General features: G+C 43.7%; 2 non-coding genes across 2 annotated transcripts; both read left to right on the top strand.

The window, feature by feature from the left end:
• Positions 1-16,152: 16,152 nt before the first annotated feature.
• Positions 16,153-18,073, top strand: LOC143261700 (small subunit ribosomal RNA). The gene has a single exon (XR_013035773.1). It is a non-coding gene; the product is annotated as a small subunit ribosomal RNA (ribosomal RNA).
• A 1,331-nt stretch (positions 18,074-19,404) lies between these two features.
• LOC143261712 (5.8S ribosomal RNA) lies at positions 19,405-19,559 on the top strand. The gene has a single exon (XR_013035785.1). It is a non-coding gene; the product is annotated as a 5.8S ribosomal RNA (ribosomal RNA).
• The last annotated feature ends 446 nt before the right edge of the window (positions 19,560-20,005 follow it).

Genomic DNA, 20,005 nt, shown 5'->3' with positions numbered 1-20,005 from the left:
CGGCCTAACGCGGCCGCCGCCCTCTCAACTCGGGGGACGAGGCGGCCGAAATGTGCTCCGAACCTCCAGTGGCTGTCGAGGATCAGTCCGAGATACTTGATCTCGGACTTCACCTCGACGCAGGCTCCTCCAACCCAGATCCACGATCTGGCCCGTGGCCGAGACCAAGGCCGTCCAAACCAGACGGCCTCGGCCTTCTCCGGGGCCACCTTCAGCCCCAGACCGTGGATCCTCGCGACGACGGCTGCCACCGCAACTTCCGCTCGTCGGATGGTCCTCTCGAAGGTGTCCCCGACGGCGACCACCAATGTGTCATCTGCATAGCAGATGAGGGTGGCACCGTCGGGTAGGGAGGCCTTCAGGACTGCGTTATATCCCAGGTCCCACAGGAGTGGTCCTAACACGGACCCCTGTGGGACCCCGCAGTCCACTTCCCTCCGTATCGTCCCGTACCGGCCCGGGTATTCCACCCACCTGCCCCGCAGGTAGGCCCCGATTACCCGCCTCAGATAGGGAGGCACCTGGTGTTCAACCAGGGCCTCCCTAATGGCGGACCAGGGCAGGGTGTTAAACGCATTGACGATGTCTATCGACACCGCCAAGCACACCCCGCCCCGTGCCACGGCATTGTCCGAGAGGGACTTTAGACGGTCGATTGCATCGACCGTCGATCGCCCCTCCCGGAAGCCGAACTGGCAGTCCGCCAGATCGGGGCCAACGCGGGACAGGTGCCTGGCGAGGCGGGCAGCAATGATCTTTTCAAAGATCTTGCCCACCTCGTCCAGGAGGCAAATGGGCCGGTACGCGGAGGGAGAATCCGCAGGCCTCCCATCCTTCCCTAAGAGGACCATCCGACTTCTCCTCCAAAGGTCCGGGAACACCCCGGACCTCAGGAGCCCGGAGTAGAGGCCTCTAAGCCTCTCGCCCAGGACGCCCATGGCAAGCAGCCAGACCCGGCCGGGGATACCGTCCGGCCCCGGGGCAGTATTCTTGCCCCGGAGCCATTTGACTACCCCGGCCATTTCCTCCGGCGCGACCTCCAGATCCGGGGACCACTCGTGTCCCTCTAGCTGAGGGACGGGCCGGGACGCCTCCCCGCTGACGGGGAATAGCGCGTCCACGACCCGTCCGAGCATCCCCGGATCCAGGCTCTCCGTCAGAGGGGGCGCCCAGGGACGTAATCGTCCCATCGCCATTTTATATGGGCGCCCCCATGGATCTCGGTTGATAGTGCCGAGAAGGTCGCGCCAGGCCTGGCTCTTTGCTTGCCTGATGGCCAGCTGCAGGGCGACCACCTTCTCCCTGTATTGCCCATACAGCTGGATAGCCAGCTCCACGTCGGAACGCCGTCGTCGACGGGCGCGGGCGTACTGGCGTCGCGCGCGAACGCACTCTGTGCGCAAATCCGCTATCGCGCGCGACCACCAGTACACCGCCTTCCTCGGGAAAACCCTGGCCCGGGGCATGGCGACGTCGCAAATGGACGTCATTGCGCCCCGGAACCATTGGGCCTCCCTTGTCCCGTCGACTGGCCCGGCCGGTGTTGCCGGCCAGGCCACGACGTGGGCTGCCGCCATCAGGGCGTCCTGGTCGAGGCGCTTTAGCGCCCACCGCGGCTGAGGCGATCCCTCATCAGCGGGGCGACGTCGGGGCGTCGATGGGGCGGCGGAGAGGCCGAGAACAATGTACCTGTGGTCAGACAGCGTCTCGACCTCCTCCGCCACCCTCCACCCCGTAATACGGCGCGCGGCGGGGGGCGTTGCCCATGAAAGGTCAACGATGGACCCCCCATTATGCCGCACGCACGTATGGACCGAGCCCGTGTTTAAAAGACGGAGCTCGAGTCCCGCCGCCCAGTCAAGCACCTCCCGGCCCCTCGGGTTCGTCCTGGGGGAACCCCAAGCCGGCGACTTGGCGTTGAAGTCCCCCAGGACCAGCACCGGACGGGGCTGGCAGCGGGAGACGCATCTCCCCACCCCGTCCAGATACTGCACAAACTCCTCGAGGGACCACCTTGGAGGTGCATAGATCGCCACAACCGCGGTGCCGCCCCAGTCAACGGCCAGGTATCCCCGGCCGCGCTCGATAACGGAGCACGCCGGGGACCCCGGCCGGCCTACCCGTATTATAACGGCGGAGCCGCTCAGGTCCCCCATCCAATGTGGATGATCGGGAATCCTGTACGGCTCCGCCGCTACGGCCAACCCGGCACCCCGCTCGGCCAGGAATTGCACCAGGAGGTCCTGTGCCCTGGCCGAGCGGTTCAGGTTGGCCTGTATTATAGGGCCCTTGGGCCCCATTACGGGCAGGCCTCCACCACCATCGCCGCCGCGGGAGCGGTGGCGTCTGGGGCCTCTTTGGCCCCATCCGCCCCCGCGGGCGCGACGGTGGCACCTTTGGGTGCCACCTTTGGCTTAGTAGCCACGGTGGCCGTCGCCTTGGCCACCGCGGATTTCCTCCCCCTACTGCCCCTGCCGCGTTTCGCGCTGGCGGGGCACGCCCGGCTACCGAGGCGGTGGCCGGCCGGCTTGCCCGCTCCCGCACAGAGCGGGCAGTTGGGCTTCGCCGTACAGCCGGCCACCTTGTGGTCCCGACTGCCGCACCCAAAGCAGCAGTCGGAACGATCCTCGGCCGCAGTGCATCGCTGAGTTGTATGGCCTAGGCCAAGGCAGCGATAGCACTGCAGGGGCCGGGCGCTGAGGGCCTCCACCGTCGCCCGGGTCCAGCCGACCGTGAGCTTGCCCGCGACCGCAACTTTACGCGCGGCCGCAGCAGGGCACTGGACCCAGAGGGTGCCCAAACCGGAGGGGGAAGACCGGATTTCGCCGGTCTTAACATCCCCCCGGTCGCACCCTCCTACATGGGCGACGGCCACGGCAACCTCCTCCGGCGTGGTCGAGTCGACCAGGCCGCGCACCCTTAGATCGGCCTTCTTAATTGGGCGCGCGACCTTCACGCCGGTTCCCGCCAGCGCGTCCGCCATCTTCGCAGCTAGGGCAGTGGCCTTAGCTGCCCCATCAGCCCCGGGGACCTCCAAAATGATTCCCCCCGTCACCGCTCTCCTGGGCTTTAACGAGGCGATGCCAATCTCTGCCAGGTCAACCTTCGACCTGGCAGTGGCCATCGCCTCGGCGTACGTCATCGCCCCGCCGGCCGGTACCGTTATCGTAACGGCAGCCGTGCGGGGCGGACGCGGCGGCAGGGGAGCCCTCTTCGGGGCAGCCGGTGCCACCCGTTTCGCCGCCCTCCCGGCCGAAGAGGCCTTGGCAGCCGCCGCAGGTTTAGCTGCGGCAGCCGCCTTTTTGGCCCTTCGGCCAACTACCCTCGACCACAGCTCAGTAGGAGGTGTGGTGGAGGGCGGCACAACAGCAGAGGCAGCCCTCTGCTGTGGGGGCTGCATCTGCGCCGCCTTAGCAGACGCAGCCCCTCCTCCACTGCCACCCTTTCTCCCCCCTTTCTTGCCTATCGACGGGCTGGGGGCGGGCGGCACGGGCGGCACCGACCGCGGATCCTGCATCCGCGGGATCAGCTCCCTCCTGAACGATGCCAGCTTGGCATCGATCAGGGAGCCGATCTGATGCAGCAAGTTTGCCGGCGCCGCTGCGGACGCCGGCAAGGGCTTCCCTCGCCCAGGGCGTTGGGGCCCTCGGGCGCCGGCGCCAACCACCGGCCCCGTGCCCCCCTCAGGAGCCGGCGGCGGAGGCATCTCGGCTGCTGCCGGCTTCGCCTCCACCGCCTGACGGAGTCGGGCCACCTCGGTCCGCAACTCCGCCATCTGCTCTCTGAGGAGAGCGTTCTCTGCTTCCAACAGCCGGGTGGCGTCGGAAGCTGACCTCATGGCCAGCTCCGCAACGCCCGCCCGGCTGTTCAGGGCCGCCGCCTGCAGGACCCGCACCGTGGCCGGCCGCAACTCCCTTGTTGCGCTGGAGATCCTGGCCACTTCGGCCAGGCTCTCCATTATTGACGCCGCCACGTCCCGCGTCGGACGACTGCGAAGATTCGCGGCGACCTCCACCTCGTCCGGAAGTGGGTCGACCGATCTCCCGGGCTGCGGCCCCGGGGCCACCGGGTCGAAGATCGCCGCGATGAGGCCCTTGTTGGCCTCCGTCAACTTACGTTTGGCCTCATAGAGGCCAACGTACTGCCCAGTAGTTGGCGGCCTTCCCCGCTTCCTCCCTATTGAGGAGCCAGGGGCGCTCTGCGAAGAGCGGTGAGAGGAGACCGAGTGGTCGGACTCCTCTCCCGCATCGCATTCGCCAAGGTCCAAAGCGAACCTCTCTCTGCCGCGTGTTGCGGGAAATTCCCGCAACACCGACCCATCCATGCGCTCGAGGCGCACGCTAGCTACGCGCGCCTCCTCCTCCCTCTCGTTTCCCCCCTCCCCGGTTTTTTTTATTTGTGAACTATCCATGATAAATCCCACGAGTGTGGTCGGAAAGGAGGTCACCCCGGGTAGAGCCGCCATACCCGGGGAAGGCTAATACGCCCGGGGGATCGCCAGGTACCCCGGGGTTGTCCGCTAACGATTGGTGCACCCACCAACCATAGCTGGCGCTGACTCCAGCTACGCCCTCTTCACCGCGCAACGCTGCTTGGGGCTAGGGATTTTTTAGAGAGGTTGTCATCCTCGCGGTCCAGCCGGCTAAGGCAAGACCCCCGTTCCTGTAAAACATGACCACAGGTTTACGGTATGTGTCCGACTTTAGTTGGCCCCTCACCTCAAGCCACTCCGGCTAGGTAGGACCTGCCAGGGAATAAAATCCCCGCCGGCACAGCCTTGAGGATCATTGGGGCACGAAGCCCCCCCACCACGACAAGGTAGCGGACACGGGGGGGATATTCTTGCTTAACTAACGTTTTTACATAGGGATTAAGCATTTAGAACGAAATCTAATGTAGGAAAATGGTACTTTACTCTTGATCGGTACGTTGGGACTTAGAAAATATTCGGGCGTACGCGGCGCGCTCGGCGCTTCGAACAGCTCCGGTGTCCCCATTATTTTCGATTTACGGCTAAAATAAATTTTTCTCATTTTATTCAATAACATATTCTTGCTTAGATAACTTTTTTACATAGGGATTAAGCATTTAGAACGATATAATGTTTAAAATAAGGGCACTTTACTCTTGACATTTTACGGTTTTTTCAATTTTATGAAAAATCCTATCATTAGATTTTTTTAAAAATACGATATTCTTGCTTAACTAACGTTTCTACATAGGGATTAAGCATTTAGAACGAAATCTAATGTCAGAAAATGGCACTTTACTCTTGACATTTTTCGGTTTTTTCAATTTTCTGGAAAATCCTATCATTAGATTTTTTTTAAAATACGATATTCTTGCTTAACTAACGTTTTTACATAGGGATTAAGCATTTAGAACGAAATCTAATGTAGGAAAATGGTACTTTACTCTTGATCGGTACGTTGGGACTTTGAAAATATTCGGGCGTTCCAATCGCTCGTCTGTTGCATCATAGCGCGTCTCGGCGCAATCGACCGATTCGCTCGACCCATTATTTTCGATTTACGGCTAAAATAAATTTTTCTCATTTTATTCAATAACATATTCTTGCTTAGATAACTTTTTTACATAGGGATTAAGCATTTAGAACGATATAATGTTTAAAATAAGGGCACTTTACTCTTGACATTTTACGGTTTTTTCAATTTTATGAAAAATCCTATCATTAGATTTTTTTAAAAATACGATAATCTTGCTTAACTAACGTTTCTACATAGGGATTAAGCATTTAGAACGAAATCTAATGTCAGAAAATGGCACTTTACTCTTGACATTTTTCGGTTTTTTCAATTTTCTGGAAAATCCTATCATTAGATTTTTTTTAAAATACGATATTCTTGCTTAACTAACGTTTTTACATAGGGATTAAGCATTTAGAACGAAATCTAATGTAGGAAAATGGTACTTTACTCTTGATCGGTACGTTGGGACTTTGAAAATATTCGGGCGTTCCAATCGCTCGTCTGTTGCATCATAGCGCGTCTCGGCGCAATCGACCGATTCGCTCGACCCATTATTTTCGATTTACGGCTAAAATAAATTTTTCTCATTTTATTCAATAACATATTCTTGCTTAGATAACTTTTTTACATAGGGATTAAGCATTTAGAACGATATAATGTTTAAAATAAGGGCACTTTACTCTTGACATTTTACGGTTTTTTCAATTTTCTGAAAAATCCTATCATTAGATTTTTTTAAAAATACGATAATCTTGCATAACTAACGTTTCTACATAGGGATTAAGCATTTAGAACGAAATCTAATGTCAGAAAATGGCACTTTACTCTTGACATTTTTCGGTTTTTTCAATTTTCTGGAAAATCCTATCATTAGATTTTTTTAAAAATACGATATTCTTGCTTAACTAACGTTTTTACATAGGGATTAAGCATTTAGAACGAAATCTAATGTAGGAAAATGGTACTTTACTCTTGATCGGTACGTTGGGACTTTGAAAATATTCGGGCGTACGCGGCGCGCTCGGCGCTTCGAACAGCTCCGGTGTCCCCATTATTTTCGATTTACGGCTAAAATAAATTTTTCTCATTTTATTCAATAACATATTCTTGCTTAGATAACTTTTTTACATAGGGATTAAGCATTTAGAACGATATAATGTTTAAAATAAGGGCACTTTACTCTTGACATTTTACGGTTTTTTCAATTTTATGAAAAATCCTATCATTAGATTTTTTTAAAAATACGATATTCTTGCTTAACTAACGTTTCTACATAGGGATTAAGCATTTAGAACGAAATCTAATGTCAGAAAATGGCACTTTACTCTTGACATTTTTCGGTTTTTTCAATTTTCTGGAAAATCCTATCATTAGATTTTTTTAAAAATACGATATTCTTGCTTAACTAACGTTTTTACATAGGGATTAAGCATTTAGAACGAAATCTAATGTAGGAAAATGGTACTTTACTCTTGATCGGTACGTTGGGACTTTGAAAATATTCGGCCGTACGCGGCGCGTCTCGGCGCTTCGAACAGCTCCGGTGTCCCCATTATTTTCGATTTACGGCTAAAATAAATTCTTCTAATTTTTTTCAATTACATATTCTTGCTTAAATAACTTTTTTACATAGGGATTAAGCATTTAGAACGATACATTGTTTAAAATAATGGCACTTTACTCTTGACATTTTACGGTTTTTTCAATTTTCTGAAAAATCCTATCATTAGATTTTTTTAAAAATACGATATTCTTGCTTAACTAACGTTTCTACATAGGGATTAAGCATTTAGAACGAAATCTAATGTCAGAAAATGGCACTTTACTCTTGACATTTTTCGGTTTTTTCAATTTTCTGGAAAATCCTATCATTAGATTTTTTTAAAAATACGATATTCTTGCTTAACTAACGTTTTTACATAGGGATTAAGCATTTAGAACGAAATCTAATGTAGGAAAATGGTACTTTACTCTTGATCGGTACGTTGGGACTTTGAAAATATTCGGGCGTTCCAATCGCTCGTCTGTTGCATCATAGCGCGTCTCGGCGCAATCGACCGATTCGCTCGACCCATTATTTTCGATTTACGGCTAAAATAAATTTTTCTCATTTTATTCAATAACATATTCTTGCTTAGATAACTTTTTTACATAGGGATTAAGCATTTAGAACGATATAATGTTTAAAATAAGGGCACTTTACTCTTGACATTTTACGGTTTTTTCAATTTTATGAAAAATCCTATCATTAGATTTTTTTAAAAATACGATAATCTTGCTTAACTAACGTTTCTACATAGGGATTAAGCATTTAGAACGAAATCTAATGTCAGAAAATGGCACTTTACTCTTGACATTTTTCGGTTTTTTCAATTTTCTGGAAAATCCTATCATTAGATTTTTTTTAAAATACGATATTCTTGCTTAACTAACGTTTTTACATAGGGATTAAGCATTTAGAACGAAATCTAATGTAGGAAAATGGTACTTTACTCTTGATCGGTACGTTGGGACTTTGAAAATATTCGGGCGTTCCAATCGCTCGTCTGTTGCATCATAGCGCGTCTCGGCGCAATCGACCGATTCGCTCGACCAATTATTTTCGATTTACGGCTAAAATAAATTTTTCTCATTTTATTCAATAACATATTCTTGCTTAGATAACTTTTTTACATAGGGATTAAGCATTTAGAACGATATAATGTTTAAAATAAGGGCACTTTACTCTTGACATTTTACGGTTTTTTCAATTTTCTGAAAAATCCTATCATTAGATTTTTTTAAAAATACGATAATCTTGCATAACTAACGTTTCTACATAGGGATTAAGCATTTAGAACGAAATCTAATGTCAGAAAATGGCACTTTACTCTTGACATTTTTCGGTTTTTTCAATTTTCTGGAAAATCCTATCATTAGATTTTTTTAAAAATACGATATTCTTGCTTAACTAACGTTTTTACATAGGGATTAAGCATTTAGAACGAAATCTAATGTAGGAAAATGGTACTTTACTCTTGATCGGTACGTTGGGACTTTGAAAATATTCGGGCGTACGCGGCGCGCTCGGCGCTTCGAACAGCTCCGGTGTCCCCATTATTTTCGATTTACGGCTAAAATAAATTTTTCTCATTTTATTCAATAACATATTCTTGCTTAGATAACTTTTTTACATAGGGATTAAGCATTTAGAACGATATAATGTTTAAAATAAGGGCACTTTACTCTTGACATTTTACGGTTTTTTCAATTTTATGAAAAATCCTATCATTAGATTTTTTTAAAAATACGATATTCTTGCTTAACTGACGTTTCTACATAGGGATTAAGCATTTAGAACGAAATCTAATGTCAGAAAATGGCACTTTACTCTTGACATTTTTCGGTTTTTTCAATTTTCTGGAAAATCCTATCATTAGATTTTTTTAAAAATACGATATTCTTGCTTAACTAACGTTTTTACATAGGGATTAAGCATTTAGAACGAAATCTAATGTAGGAAAATGGTACTTTACTCTTGATCGGTACGTTGGGACTTTGAAAATATTCGGCCGTACGCGGCGCGTCTCGGCGCTTCGAACAGCTCCGGTGTCCCCATTATTTTCGATTTACGGCTAAAATAAATTCTTCTAATTTTTTTCAATTACATATTCTTGCTTAAATAACTTTTTTACATAGGGATTAAGCATTTAGAACGATACATTGTTTAAAATAATGGCACTTTACTCTTGACATTTTACGGTTTTTTCAATTTTCTGAAAAATCCTATCATTAGATTTTTTTAAAAATACGATATTCTTGCTTAACTAACGTTTCTACATAGGGATTAAGCATTTAGAACGAAATCTAATGTCAGAAAATGGCACTTTACTCTTGACATTTTTCGGTTTTTTCAATTTTCTGGAAAATCCTATCATTAGATTTTTTTTAAAATACGATATTCTTGCTTAACTAACGTTTTTACATAGGGATTAAGCATTTAGAACGAAATCTAATGTAGGAAAATGGTACTTTACTCTTGACCGGTACGTTGGGACTTTGAAAATATTCGGGCGTTCCAATCGCTCGTCTGTTGCATCATAGCGCGTCTCGGCGCAATCGACCGATTCGCTCGACCCATTATTTTCGATTTACGGCTAAAATAAATTTTTCTCATTTTATTCAATAACATATTCTTGCTTAGATAACTTTTTTACATAGGGATTAAGCATTTAGAACGATATAATGTTTAAAATAAGGGCACTTTACTCTTGACATTTTACGGTTTTTTCAATTTTCTGAAAAATCCTATCATTAGATTTTTTTAAAAATACGATAATCTTGCATAACTAACGTTTCTACATAGGGATTAAGCATTTAGAACGAAATCTAATGTCAGAAAATGGCACTTTACTCTTGACATTTTTCGGTTTTTTCAATTTTCTGGAAAATCCTATCATTAGATTTTTTTTAAAATACGATATTCTTGCTTAACTAACGTTTTTACATAGGGATTAAGCATTTAGAACGAAATCTAATGTAGGAAAATGGTACTTTACTCTTGACCGGTACGTTGGGACTTTGAAAATATTCGGGCGTACGCGGCGCGCTCGGCGCTTCGAACAGCTCCGGTGTCCCCATTATTTTCGATTTACGGCTAAAATAAATTTTTCTCATTTTATTCAATAACATATTCTTGCTTAGATAACTTTTTTACATAGGGATTAAGCATTTAGAACGATATAATGTTTAAAATAAGGGCACTTTACTCTTGACATTTTACGGTTTTTTCAATTTTATGAAAAATCCTATCATTAGATTTTTTTAAAAATACGATATTCTTGCTTAACTAACGTTTCTACATAGGGATTAAGCATTTAGAACGAAATCTAATGTCAGAAAATGGCACTTTACTCTTGACATTTTTCGGTTTTTTCAATTTTCTGGAAAATCCTATCATTAGATTTTTTTAAAAATACGATATTCTTGCTTAACTAACGTTTTTACATAGGGATTAAGCATTTAGAACGAAATCTAATGTAGGAAAATGGTACTTTACTCTTGATCGGTACGTTGGGACTTTGAAAATATTCGGCCGTACGCGGCGCGTCTCGGCGCTTCGAACAGCTCCGGTGTCCCCATTATTTTCGATTTACGGCTAAAATAAATTCTTCTAATTTTTTTCAATTACATATTCTTGCTTAAATAACTTTTTTACATAGGGATTAAGCATTTAGAACGATACATTGTTTAAAATAATGGCACTTTACTCTTGACATTTTACGGTTTTTTCAATTTTCTGAAAAATCCTATCATTAGATTTTTATAAAAATACGATATTCTTGCTTAACTAACGTTTCTACATAGGGATTAAGCATTTAGAACGAAATCTAATGTCAGAAAATGGCACTTTACTCTTGACATTTTTCGGTTTTTTCAATTTTCTGGAAAATCCTATCATTAGATTTTTTTAAAAATACGATATTCTTGCTTAACTAACGTTTTTACATAGGGATTAAGCATTTAGAACGAAATCTAATGTAGGAAAATGGTACTTTACTCTTGATCGGTACGTTGGGACTTTGAAAATATTCGGGCGTTCCAATCGCTCGTCTGTTGCATCATAGCGCGTCTCGGCGCAATCGACCGATTCGCTCGACCCATTATTTTCGATTTACGGCTAAAATAAATTTTTCTCATTTTATTCAATAACATATTCTTGCTTAGATAACTTTTTTACATAGGGATTAAGCATTTAGAACGATATAATGTTTAAAATAAGGGCACTTTACTCTTGACATTTTACGGTTTTTTCAATTTTATGAAAAATCCTATCATTAGATTTTTTTAAAAATACGATAATCTTGCTTAACTAACGTTTCTACATAGGGATTAAGCATTTAGAACGAAATCTAATGTCAGAAAATGGCACTTTACTCTTGACATTTTTCGGTTTTTTCAATTTTCTGGAAAATCCTATCATTAGATTTTTTTTAAAATACGATATTCTTGCTTAACTAACGTTTTTACATAGGGATTAAGCATTTAGAACGAAATCTAATGTAGGAAAATGGTACTTTACTCTTGATCGGTACGTTGGGACTTTGAAAATATTCGGGCGTTCCAATCGCTCGTCTGTTGCATCATAGCGCGTCTCGGCGCAATCGACCGATTCGCTCGACCCATTATTTTCGATTTACGGCTAAAATAAATTTTTCTCATTTTATTCAATAACATATTCTTGCTTAGATAACTTTTTTACATAGGGATTAAGCATTTAGAACGATATAATGTTTAAAATAAGGGCACTTTACTCTTGACATTTTACGGTTTTTTCAATTTTCTGAAAAATCCTATCATTAGATTTTTTTAAAAATACGATAATCTTGCATAACTAACGTTTCTACATAGGGATTAAGCATTTAGAACGAAATCTAATGTCAGAAAATGGCACTTTACTCTTGACATTTTTCGGTTTTTTCAATTTTCTGGAAAATCCTATCATTAGATTTTTTTAAAAATACGATATTCTTGCTTAACTAACGTTTTTACATAGGGATTAAGCATTTAGAACGAAATCTAATGTAGGAAATTGGTACTTTACTCTTGATCGGTACGTTGGGACTTTGAAAATATTCGGCCGTACGCGGCGCGTCTCGGCGCTTCGAACAGCTCCGGTGTCCCCATTATTTTCGATTTACGGCTAAAATAAATTTTTCTAATTTTTTTCAATAACATATTCTTGCTTAAATAACTTTTTTACATAGGGATTAAGCATTTAGAACGATACATTGTTTAAAATAAGGGCACTTTACTCTTGACATTTTACGGTTTTTTCAATTTTATGAAAAATCCTATCATTAGATTTTTTTAAAAATACGATAATCTTGCTTAACTAACGTTTCTACATAGGGATTAAGCATTTAGAACGAAATCTAATGTAGGAAAATGGTACTTTACTCTTGATCGGTACGTTGGGACTTTGAAAATATTCGGGCGTTCCAATCGCTCGTCTGTTGCATCATAGCGCGTCTCGGCGCAATCGACCGATTCGCTCGACCCATTATTTTCGATTTACGGCTAAAATAAATTTTTCTCATTTTATTCAATAACATATTCTTGCTTAGATAACTTTTTTACATAGGGATTAAGCATTTAGAACGATATAATGTTTAAAATAAGGGCACTTTACTCTTGACATTTTACGGTTTTTTCAATTTTATGAAAAATCCTATCATTAGATTTTTTTAAAAATACGATAATCTTGCTTAACTAACGTTTCTACATAGGGATTAAGCATTTAGAACGAAATCTAATGTCAGAAAATGGCACTTTACTCTTGACATTTTTCGGTTTTTTCAATTTTCTGGAAAATCCTATCATTAGATTTTTTTTAAAATACGATATTCTTGCTTAACTAACGTTTTTACATAGGGATTAAGCATTTAGAACGAAATCTAATGTAGGAAAATGGTACTTTACTCTTGACCGGTACGTTGGGACTTTGAAAATATTCGGGCGTTCCAATCGCTCGGCTGTTGCATCATAGCGCGTCTCGGCGCAATCGACCGATTCGCTCGACCCATTATTTTCGATTTACGGCTAAAATAAATTTTTCTCATTTTATTCAATAACATATTCTTGCTTAGATAACTTTTTTACATAGGGATTAAGCATTTAGAACGATATAATGTTTAAAATAAGGGCACTTTACTCTTGACATTTTACGGTTTTTTCAATTTTCTGAAAAATCCTATCATTAGATTTTTTTAAAAATACGATAATCTTGCATAACTAACGTTTCTACATAGGGATTAAGCATTTAGAACGAAATCTAATGTCAGAAAATGGCACTTTACTCTTGACATTTTTCGGTTTTTTCAATTTTCTGGAAAATCCTATCATTAGATTTTTTTTAAAATACGATATTCTTGCTTAACTAACGTTTTTACATAGGGATTAAGCATTTAGAACGAAATCTAATGTAGGAAAATGGTACTTTACTCTTGATCGGTACGTTGGGACTTTGAAAATATTCGGGCGTACGCGGCGCGCTCGGCGCTTCGAACAGCTCCGGTGTCCCCATTATTTTCGATTTACGGCTAAAATAAATTTTTCTCATTTTATTCAATAACATATTCTTGCTTAGATAACTTTTTTACATAGGGATTAAGCATTTAGAACGATATAATGTTTAAAATAAGGGCACTTTACTCTTGACATTTTACGGTTTTTTCAATTTTATGAAAAATCCTATCATTAGATTTTTTTAAAAATACGATATTCTTGCTTAACTAACGTTTCTACATAGGGATTAAGCATTTAGAACGAAATCTAATGTCAGAAAATGGCACTTTACTCTTGACATTTTTCGGTTTTTTCAATTTTCTGGAAAATCCTATCATTAGATTTTTTTAAAAATACGATATTCTTGCTTAACTAACGTTTTTACATAGGGATTAAGCATTTAGAACGAAATCTAATGTAGGAAAATGGTACTTTACTCTTGATCGGTACGTTGGGACTTTGAAAATATTCGGCCGTACGCGGCGCGTCTCGGCGCTTCGAACAGCTCCGGTGTCCCCATTATTTTCGATTTACGGCTAAAATAAATTTTTCTCATTTTATTCAATAACATATTCTTGCTTAGATAACTTTTTTACATAGGGATTAAGCATTTAGAACGATATAATGTTTAAAATAAGGGCACTTTACTCTTGACATTTTACGGTTTTTTCAATTTTATGAAAAATCCTATCATTAGATTTTTTTAAAAATACGATATTCTTGCTTAACTAACGTTTCTACATAGGGATTAAGCATTTAGAACGAAATCTAATGTCAGAAAATGGCACTTTACTCTTGACATTTTTCGGTTTTTTCAATTTTCTGGAAAATCCTATCATTAGATTTTTTTTAAAATACGATATTCTTGCTTAACTAACGTTTTTACATAGGGATTAAGCATTTAGAACGAAATCTAATGTAGGAAAATGGTACTTTACTCTTGATCGGTACGTTGGGACTTAGAAAATATTCGGCCGTACGCGGCGCGTCTCGGCGCTTCGAACAGCTCCGGTGTCCCCATTATTTTCGATTTACGGCTAAAATAAATTTTTCTAATTTTTTTCAATTACATATTCTTGCTTAAATAACTTTTTTACATAGGGATTAAGCATTTAGAACGACATGTTGTTTAAAATAATGGTACTTTACTCTTGTGATTTTTCGGTTTTTTTTGATTATTTTGAAAAATAAATTTTTGTAATTTTTTTAAATACGATATTCGTGATCAGTGAACGATTTCACATATGGATTAAGCATTTAGAATCGTGCGGACGCGTTATTAAAAAAGTTTACTCGATGCGATGGGACTTTAAAAAGTTTGTGAAAATTTTCATATTGGGAAAAAATGTGTAATTTTTTGTCTAGTTTACGGTAGTGTAATTTATTTTAATGTTTACTATAAAAATTTTTTTCGTTCGTTCACGCGCTATGTTACAACAGCACGGCCGGGCGGTCTGTTGCCGCAGCGGTTTACACTCATAAGCGCGCGTGCTATTCGGCCGGCGGCGCCGGCGTCCTTGCCGGCCGTTCGGTATCTATAAGAGATACACGGTCCGTGCGAGGCGGACGGAGCAGAGCGGGTTTTGGGCCAATTCTACGATCTCGGTCGAGAAGCTGTCTCAGAGCTCCTTCGGGGCTTCGGTCCTGACTGTTTCGTGCCGTTTACGTTACGGACTTTTCTCCACACAGCGTGGCCACGGGTCGGTGTCTTTGACCGAATGGCCCATATGTGGCAAGCCCTACGGGGTTGGTTACCCGTATGCACTTTGTATGTATACTCGTACTCACTGAGCAATCGACTCTTCTGTCCGAGCGATGGAAAAATTTTTTAAAATGCATCTGTAAGATTTGGAAGCAAATCGTACCAATTGAAAACTGTGGCTAAAATGAATAGCCCAGTGGAGAGAGAAAACTATCAAAAAACTGATTTTTTAAATCAAGAGGTGTCAGAAATCGAAATGCCTAGCGCGAGCGGAAGAACACGCTTTCTCGCCAGTCCAGCATGTGTCCTGTCCGTTCTTCCTCGGCTTGCCGATTTTGCCCAGATCAGAGGTTTCGTGCTTCCGGCGGTCAGAAGATCAGCGTGAGCGTACGCGCTTCCACGACTATGGCATCACCCATGTACTTTTTCCTTTGAATATATTTGAGTACATAAAAAATATTAAAACATATAGAGAGAACTGTGTCTTGGATCTTAAAAATTTGTCAATAGCGATGATATATTATTACTTAACTTGAAGTATTTGTACGTTTTAGCTGGGACGTACATTTATCTTACAAGATGTTAATAGCGAGACTCTTGAAGATAAAATTATCTTGTGATTTTATGAAGGCAAAGATAGAAACGTACGAAGCTGGCGTACGTAGAAAAATGTGATTTTACGATAGAACAAAAATATAATACGTACGTTTTTGGGCGTACGGTAAAATATCTGTATGGTAGAAAAATGAAAGAAATTGAGCGTTAAAGAAGATATGTTACAAGCGCGGAATGTGGCAAAACTTGTACATATTTGAAAGAGAAAAGTGGTGTGTCGACCTGACATATATATATGAAACAGGCGACGATGGAAAAGGATTTAAATTTTGTCCATTTTATATATACATATTGTATAGTTCCCTGGTTGATCCTGCCAGTAGTCATATGCTTGTCTCAAAGATTAAGCCATGCATGTCTCAGTACATGCCGTATTAAGGTGAAACCGCGAATGGCTCATTAAATCAGTTATGGTTTCTTAGATCGTACTAAAATTTACTTGGATAACTGTGGTAATTCTAGAGCTAATACATGCAAAACAGAGTTCCGACCAGAGATGGTAGGAACGCTTTTATTAGATCAAAACCAATCGGTGGCGGGTGTTTACACTCGTCCATCGTTTGCTTTGGTGACTCTGAATAACTTTGTGCTGATCGCATGGTCTTATAGCACCGGCGACGCATCTTTCAAATGTCTGCCTTATCAACTGTCGATGGTAGGTTCTGCGCCTACCATGGTTGTAACGGGTAACGGGGAATCAGGGTTCGATTCCGGAGAGGGAGCCTGAGAAACGGCTACCACATCCAAGGAAGGCAGCAGGCGCGCAAATTACCCACTCCCGGCACGGGGAGGTAGTGACGAAAAATAACGATACGGGACTCATCCGAGGCCCCGTAATCGGAATGAGTACACTTTAAATCCTTTAACGAGGATCCATTGGAGGGCAAGTCTGGTGCCAGCAGCCGCGGTAATTCCAGCTCCAATAGCGTATATTAAAGTTGTTGCGGTTAAAAAGCTCGTAGTTGAATCTGTGTGTCACAGTGTCGGTTCATCGCTCGCGGTGTTTAACTGGCATTATGTGGTACGTCCTACCGGTGGGCTTTGCTCTTCACGGGGCGGTCCAACTAATATCCCATCGCGGTGCTCTTCACTGAGTGTCGAGGTGGGCCGGTACGTTTACTTTGAACAAATTAGAGTGCTCAAAGCAGGCTACCTTCGCCTGAATACTGTGTGCATGGAATAATGGAATAGGACCTCGGTTCTATTTTGTTGGTTTTCGGAACCCCGAGGTAATGATTAATAGGGACAGATGGGGGCATTCGTATTGCGACGTTAGAGGTGAAATTCTTGGATCGTCGCAAGACGGACAGAAGCGAAAGCATTTGCCAAAAATGTTTTCATTAATCAAGAACGAAAGTTAGAGGTTCGAAGGCGATCAGATACCGCCCTAGTTCTAACCATAAACGATGCCAGCTAGCGATCCGCCGAAGTTCCTACGATGACTCGGCGGGCAGCTTCCGGGAAACCAAAGCTTTTGGGTTCCGGGGGAAGTATGGTTGCAAAGCTGAAACTTAAAGGAATTGACGGAAGGGCACCACCAGGAGTGGAGCCTGCGGCTTAATTTGACTCAACACGGGAAACCTCACCAGGCCCGGACACCGGAAGGATTGACAGATTGATAGCTCTTTCTTGATTCGGTGGGTGGTGGTGCATGGCCGTTCTTAGTTGGTGGAGCGATTTGTCTGGTTAATTCCGATAACGAACGAGACTCTAGCCTGCTAAATAGACGTAATTATGGTATCTCGAAGGCTCTCGGCTTCTGCCGGTGGGGTTTTTACTACCAACGTACAAACAAATCTTCTTAGAGGGACAGGCGGCTTCTAGCCGCACGAGATTGAGCAATAACAGGTCTGTGATGCCCTTAGATGTTCTGGGCCGCACGCGCGCTACACTGAAGGAATCAGCGTGTGTTCCCTGGCCGAAAGGCCCGGGTAACCCGCTGAACCTCCTTCGTGCTAGGGATTGGGGCTTGCAATTATTCCCCATGAACGAGGAATTCCCAGTAAGCGCGAGTCATAAGCTCGCGTTGATTACGTCCCTGCCCTTTGTACACACCGCCCGTCGCTACTACCGATTGAATGATTTAGTGAGGTCTTCGGACTGGTGCGCGGCAATGTTTCGGCATTGCCGATGATGCCGGGAAGATGACCAAACTTGATTATTTAGAGGAAGTAAAAGTCGTAACAAGGTTTCCGTAGGTGAACCTGCGGAAGGATCATTACAATGTTCCAATATATCTCAAAGAGAGAGGAGAGGAGGAGAGAAAATGAATTCGATTAGTTTGTGGATAAGAATTCATATAAAAAAAAAAGATATTGTTGAGCCCGCCAGATCATTCGTGCGTGATTTACACGGCCAGACGTGTGTACTACACGTATTAGGCCTTTGATCTGCGTTGCGTAGGCCACAACAAATCTTTCAAAGAGAGAGAGATATATGTGTTGTTGGGGTTTGTGATTATGAAGGTGCCCCAACGCACAAAAATATATAAAAATGTACAAAGTTGGGATGTGGTGTGGTGGAGAAGAGTTGGGCCCGACCAGATCATTCGTGCGTGATTTACACGGCAGACGTGTGTACTACACGTATTAGGCCTTTGATCTGCGTTGCGTAGGCCATCTTCCTTCCAAGACACACACGTGTTGGGGTTTGTGTGATTTTATGATAGTGCCTCAACACGGAAAAATAAGCGTACGAGAAGAGTTGGGCCCGACCAGATCATTCGTGCGTGATTTATACACGGCCAGACGCGTATTATATTACACGTATTAGGCCTTTGATCTGCGTTGCGTAGGCCATCTTCTCGATAGAGAGAAAGCCAATGTATTCTTTTTTCTTTCTTTACACACACACACACAGTTGTAGTAGGACAGGGAGGGATGCGAGCGTGCTTAATCACGCTTCCTCAAGTCTTCGCTGTGGTGTAAAAAAAAAAAAGAAAAAAAGGAATCGTTGGGAAAGTCCAAAGGACGAAAATATCGGGCAGTCTGAAGATAACTTAATGCTCGTTTACATTGGTATCAAGAGAGACCGGCTTGTGTAGCTCGTTTCAATGCTGTGTCGTTGTCATTGACACCCTACTCTGTTGCGCGCTAGTGGCAGCATGAGCGTGGGACGTATATATATATGACACCCAGCTAGAGCCGGCCGTGAGTCCGTCCGGTGTAAATAACGACGAAAGGAGAGAGAAACTTTTCGAATCCAGTATCGGGTTGATAATTGTCCAGTTTGAATATCCATATCCCCGTCGTTTTTGGAGGTGATATACTCTCTGTGTTTCTTCGATAGAAGGCTTTTCAATGTTCTATTCGCTCCGACCGTCGAACTTGCAAGAAAACAGTGGTTTTGGATTTGCTCGTACATATATATATGGTTTCGACGGAAATATCTCGTTCTTTAAGGGACAATTATGTCGTTGTACGACGACTCCCGAATCTCCTTCGCGCGCTGGTTGGAGCTCTTCGGGTATCGGCTTGTTCCGAAATATAACACAAAAATGTGGTGGATAGCAAATACACATTATATATATATGAGAGAATAAAAGGGAAAAATTACCCTGAACGGTGGATCACTTGGCTCGTGGGTCGATGAAGAACGCAGCTAATTGCGCGTCAACGTGTGAACTGCAGGACACATGAACATCGACATTTCGAACGCACATTGCGGTCCACGGATACAATTCCTGGACCACGCCTGGCTGAGGGTCGTTTACGTACTTATAAACTGCTTGCGTTGATGGCACTTGTTGCCTATATACGTACGAGCGAATGGTGGGCGCTTCGTCGGCGTTTGTCGCGGTCCTATGAATATTGAGAAATTTTACGTACGTCTAACAGTCTTCGAGAGAGATGGAAATCGTGTTCGAACTAGCGTGAGTGTGGAAGGCGGTGTCGTGTGTCGTATATGTTTTATATACGTCCGCCCGTCTGAAACACCGCTTCGAAGCGGTGACAAAATCTTTTTCGGGACGATTCGTATCCGTAGAACTATCGAGATTTCACTGGTACATTTTCAACGCGCTCCCGACGTCGCCTGAAATGAAACGAGATGGGTTTAACCCACGAAAGCGTACTACACGAGTCTGTCCTATGTGAAGACTGTGTACAGAGATCGAACGAACGCATGAAAGAAATTGAACGAAAGAACACATAAC

This window comes from Megalopta genalis, unplaced genomic scaffold (genome assembly GCF_051020955.1).
Source record: "Megalopta genalis isolate 19385.01 unplaced genomic scaffold, iyMegGena1_principal scaffold0061, whole genome shotgun sequence".
In the NCBI taxonomy this organism is placed as follows: Eukaryota; Metazoa; Arthropoda; class Insecta; order Hymenoptera; family Halictidae; genus Megalopta; species Megalopta genalis.
This window is presented reverse-complemented; position numbering and strand designations above follow the sequence as displayed.